Below are 6,000 nucleotides of genomic sequence, written 5' to 3'. Positions count from 1 at the left end.
ATATCATATGATCACATTTGTGTGGATAAAGTGTGCCTGTTCCTAATAAAAATGACCAAATAGAGACGTGCAGAGTAACTGTAGCTAAATGTGAACCTGTGGACACGTGAACCAATCACATGTGGTCCAGGCTGTGAGTGGAGAGCTGAGACTCTGTGCAGCTGTTTGCTGTTCACGCTGATCAGAAAACATCAGAAGTGGGACACGTGAAGGAAGTGGGACACGTTGGGCTGCAGTGTGAACGCAGCCTAAATAGCCTTTAAGTGACCCGACATCTAGTTCAGGTAAACAAGTTCTCCAAGGTCGTATCAATATATTCTCAACCAGACAAATGCTTGGCTGCACACCGTTGCTACCAGCTGCTCTCTGCCGCCCTTCCTGACCACCAGATGAAAGGAAATGTTAATTTGGCCTCCCACTTTAATAGAAAAGCTCCTTTTCCACGCAGCAGCGCTTCATGTTATCATCTCAGTGCTGAAAAAGATTTCATGTCTTTTGTGTGTGAGACCGCAGTGGGAACATTCAGACTGATGTGCTGATATGAAGCTGCGATCAAAGTCCATCAAATAGGCTTTTAAAGAGGAGTGCTCTAAACAAAGGGGAGGAATCCATTAGGCTTTGATCTTTATATAGTTGACTGATGAGGAGGAGGATTTCAGATTCATTGCTTTAATAATCACAGCTCATACAAAGCGTACCTGTGTAATTTTCTAGTGTATATAAAGGAAAACCCTGCACAGAGACACACACTAATGCCTCTGACTAAGGCTGGAGCCAACAACCATTACATAAAATATACTGTGGCAGCGTTTAATGGGGCGAGTGGCGTGTTGGGCTGTGGTTGTGGTTAAATGAGTCGTTTCTGACATGATAAAGGATCTGTCAGGACCAGGAGGCTCCATCAAAGTGCACCAATCAACGACAGCCAGGCTCAGGGAGAGAGTGGACAGGCTGGGAAAAGCAGGCATGAGAGGTTCTGGGATCAATGGTTGGACTGGTCATTTGGATTAATGGGAGTTTTACTGGTGGGAGCTTTGACTCATTGGCCAGTGATGATGACAGCGACACTGAAATGAAAGGATAGAACATGTCCCATGATGTTTGATAGCTCTGCTGTAGACTGACCAGATGGCTCCTTGTGTATGTGTGTGAGAGTGTGTGTGTGTGTGTGTGTGTGTGTGTGTGAGAGAGTTGGACAGAGTTCATGCTCTCCCATGAGCTCATCTTTCTTCTTCAGCCAACTTTACTTTGGTTGCTTTCTACTTTTCCTATTCCCTACTAAGCTGGAAGGATCAGTCTGATTGTGCTGTGATTACATTTTGAGTCAGGCTGATAGATTAACATTACGATGCCTTCAGGGGTCTGTCAGAACTGGCAGTACTACACATGGTTAAACAATAGAAACAGAAAAATAAATAGGAGAGTGAATATAACACATTATATTGTTTTTTGTAGCCATGATTCTACAATGAGTTACTGGTAAATAGACTGTTCTTACTTCAATGGCAATTAAACCTTTCCTCATAAAGGTAGAGGGAGTTTGATGCACGTACCAATTCACCTCCTGATTCAAAATAACTTCATGGAAGAAGAAGAAGAAGTCCTCTTAACTGCTCAGTAGTGCTCGTGAAAGCTAATATAGTGAATTTGATGTGTTAACCTGCTGTAGTTTCCCTTTCATGGGGGCTAATCTGATCAGCTGTGATGAAGCAATCTGGGTCACAATCTCAAGCACATTTTCTCTCATTCTGACACACAAATATCTTACATTTTAATCTAAAATCAGTCAATTTACCACCAAGTCTGTTGAATCTCATCCCAAGTGAAGCATAATGGTCTGCACCTCCCTGTCTGCTTGCCCCAGACCGCTGTGCTGCGTTGATGCATGCCTCACAATAGCTCCAATCAATGAAAGATGTTAAAGTTTGAGGCAGCAGCTCTGCCAAACACTCTGGGGCTCGCTGATGTTCAGACCATAATTAAAGGTCAGTTACTAATGGAGATGACGGGCGGGGACGGTGGCACAGAGGAGCGGCGGAGAGGCTTTGCAAATGTTTAAAGTTAGCCCCCCCCCCCCCCCCCCCCCCCACCACCACAAGTGGTGTTGTGAGGCGGCTGCACTGTCCGGTCGTTAAATAAATTCTCCTCTGACGTCCATCAGCACAAAGGAGTACAGAGTTCTTTTCATTTACATGACAGAGGACAGGTGCATCGATTACTCATCACTCCAGATAGAAAAACACACGAGATGAAGAGCTGCAGGTACTGACACACAGCCAAGCAACACAATACAGAACGGCTCTGAAATGTGGAGGTGGTAGGAATAATGAGTGAGAAGCATAGAGGCAGAGATCTATGATGGTGTTCACGGTCACTGATGCTTACGTCTCACTCAGGCTCCTGCTGCTCACTGATCTTAGTGATGTCTGTCTGCGGCTGGGATGTTATCATGTAATGTACAAAGGAAGTAAAAGAAACCCACAGGTCCCCACTGCCCTGATTACAACTGTTTATGAGGTCATTGATGTCCAAACTGGGTCACTGACATTGTTTTTCTGTGGTTTATGACGATCTGGAGATCCAGTATGTGACGTTCCCTTCATCAGGTCTGTAGGCCTTTGAATGAAACATAATGGATCCTAAACACAACCAAGAAGCCTCCAAAAGCGCCTCTGCATGAAGTAATAAGTTTAGATACATACAAATATATTCAATGTTGCCTCAGGAAGTCATATTTGACCCAGGAACATATTTGATTCATGGATCTCTGTAGGATCCTATAGGAAGGTCCTGATGCCTCCTCACATCAGTTAGCAGTTTGCTCAATGTGGCCCCATGATGTGACACAGCTGAGGTAATGTAGCAGAGAAAACTGACAGCTTGTATGTACCCTGTGTGCACAGCGGTGCTGCTTCAAGGGAGAATAGAAGGAGATCATTATGGAACATTAAAGCATTGAAAACAAGGCCATGGAAATCTGTTTCCTGTAAAGCTAATCAATGTTTTCATCTCTTTTTCCTTGTAAAGATCCTGCATGCTCGCTGCTCGCCCGTCCTGTTTAACCTGCTCTGGTCATCCACCACTCATCTTTGTGGATGTGGCCCATTAAAACACAGCTTGTGGCAAGTGTCAGCGAAAGGTGCAGCATGAAAGATGAGCGCAATAACAGAAAAGAAGCACATCACATTGCATCAGTCCACCTCCGGGTGTGGATTGAATTCATGTGTCGTCAAAGCCGCCAGGTATTGAAACGGTGACGTCATTTTTACAGACTCCTTCTCAACTGAGTCGAGTTAGCCCAGCCCCCCCCCTTCCTCCTCCTCCTCCTCCTCCTCCTCCTTCAACATTACATGTGAGTAAGAAAGGCAGCAGAGGCGCCGCAGGCACGGCGTGTGATTTGATGGCCGTGGAGAATTACAGTCATATTAGTGATGTCCTCTGGGCTTCACTTGCAACCAGTGTGAACATCGTCCCTGTAGCCATCCAAATGTCACTGCCGCCTTCATGGCTCCTTTCCAAAGAAACCTCTGGGCTGCGGCTTTATCTTGAAGGATAAAGCGTGAAGGGAAACATGTCATTAACATCTTTCCCGTACATGTTAATCCATATTTTCCTGTTGCACTGCAGTTAGCCGGTAAGTGAGATGAATGATTCTAAATGATTAATCTGTGAGTTATGACTCCCTGCCCCGTCTCTGGCTGCAGACTCTAAATCACAGAGGAAGAAAAGCAAAGCTAGGTGCTGATTAATTCAAACATTATTTCTGCTTACAACAAGCCTCCCAGTCAGCTTTAAATAGGCCCCATTGTTCAACTCAAAGACAGAGTCGCATGCTCAGGGTGGGATTCTTGTTACCCGCTCATGTGGTGCAAGGGCCGACCGGTGGCACTTTGTGTTCCACCAATCACACGCCGTCACCACTCATAACACACATATGTAACCTACATGGTCCTCCTCCGAGGTTACACTCCAAGCTCCAAATGGGAGAACTGCTTGACACTGATGAAAATTTGAGCACAAATTGATGGCGTCCTCTTCACGCTGGTGTGAACCTGCATGTAGCAGCATTAGAGAGTGTATTAGCCCGAGCGGCGGCAGCAGCAGCAGCAGCAGCCTCTTCCTCCGCTTAGTCCTGCTTGCACGTCAGGCAAACAGTCAAAGTGATGAGCCACAAGTCAGCGCTTTACCGGATGAAGAGGTCACACAGATGCTTAGAGGGTCAGGAGAGCTAATTAGACAGAATGAATGACTGGGACCTGAGGGGTAAATGCAATTACCAGCAGAATGAAAGGCAGGAGTGGAGGAGATAAACCCAGGAGATAAACCCAGGAGGTATCTGATGATGAAAGTTCCTGAACTAAAGCCTGGAACACCTCAATATCAAATCAAATATGTGTGCGGCGTGGTGGGGTGGGTGGAGCTTTGGGGGAACCTCACCAGGCAAACAGCTTTTGGCTCATTAAGGCGCCGACCTCCTGTGGGAATGAAGCAGCGTGGAACAGCAAATATCCCAAATGTTTCTAAAACCAAAGGCATGAATACTCTTCACAACTACAGAACAGCATTAAAAGAAGCCCGGCGCCCAAACTGCTGCAAGGATTTAGTGCTGTTGGTATTAATATTTAATATGTTAGATTTTGGACGACGCTTTGGTTCGGAGGTTTGAAGGTCTCACATTTAAATCCAACTGAAACTTTTCTGTGAGGAGTTTTTTTGCTGCTCTGGTTTTACTGCAGGTGCTCCAATGTTCTACACGGCCTTGAGCTGTGAACGAGTGTGTGTGTCTGATGGAGCGCCGCCCCTGTCAAGTCTCCACAACCAGCAAGGTGAGAAGATTGGATGGATGGACGCTGACAGTCATGAGAGCATCACAGCTGCTTGTAGGAGGAAAAAGGAAACATGGAGGAATTCTGTGTGGGGCAGAATTTGCCAAAGTGGACAAAGCTGCAGTGCATAACAATGATCACAGAAGATGAGGTGGATTCTGCCGACAGCCGGATGTCACTTCAAGCATGTTTGGAGAGCAGCATCTTGACTGATCATTATGGCCTTTAGAGCCATAAAGGAATTGGTAAGCAGATGAAGCGTGTTTATGTTGTCTTTGATTGTTTGATCAAGGATGAAAAACACGGCAGCAGCTCAGCAGCTCTCTCTCTCTCTCTCTCTCTCTCTCTCTCTCTCTCTCTCTCTCTCTCCCCCTCTCTCTCCCTCTCTCCACCTGGCCGCAATCCAAAGGCTGTGGCTGTTTGGAAATGCCTGGGAGTCCCTTTATGTCTCTGCAGCGTACAGGAAGGACGCCTGGCGGAATTCAATCCTGCAAAACTAAGACTGAGGTTGACACTTACAGCATATGAAGGTACAACGGTAATAAGAGCCACCGAGCATCGACGGAGCCCTAAAGGAACATTTCCGCCTATGAATCAGGATCAGCTCTGTTGGCCGAGGAAACTTTGTGCATCCGAGCTGTGTTTGCCACAAACTGTAACTCAGACTGACATAACATGATGCAAAATTCAAAAAGCTGAATAAAGAGTGTGTATGAAAGGGGAACTACACTGGAGCCTGACTGGATACAGAAATATGAGTAATACAAAGAGATCCAGAGAACATTGAAGTGAATTTTGTTCAGGTCTGAGTTATGAGTAAAGCGGCTGAATCAAGGCGCCGCCGGCTCTGAAAATTGGAAAACAAGTTCAAAGGGATTGTGGGAGCTTTGGTCTTGACCTAAGAAAACCTGCAGAAGGCGGCGAGGAACATCCAGAGAACACGGGCGGGTGTAAGGGTGAGCGACTGTATGGCTGTGTGTGTCGGAAAAGGTTTCTCAAGCTGAGCGACGAGGAGAGGTGGGAGGTTTGGAGAGAGGAGCTTTGGTTTTAGAGCTCGACGCGTCACGGGAAGACGTAATTAAATGAGACACAGAGAGGGAAAGCTGCTGCCAGAAACCATAAAGTGACGGATCAGCACCGTGGAACTCTGAGTGCAGAGTGACTTCAGAGGCAC

This window comes from Genypterus blacodes, unplaced genomic scaffold, assembly GCF_046128005.1.
Source record: "Genypterus blacodes isolate CSIRO-AG114 ecotype Tasmania unplaced genomic scaffold, CSIRO-AGI_Gbla_v1 ptg000109l_1, whole genome shotgun sequence".
Lineage (NCBI taxonomy): Eukaryota > Metazoa > Chordata > Actinopteri > Ophidiiformes > Ophidiidae > Genypterus > Genypterus blacodes.
The sequence above is the reverse complement of the archived record's forward strand: the minus strand, read 5'-3'. Positions refer to the sequence as shown.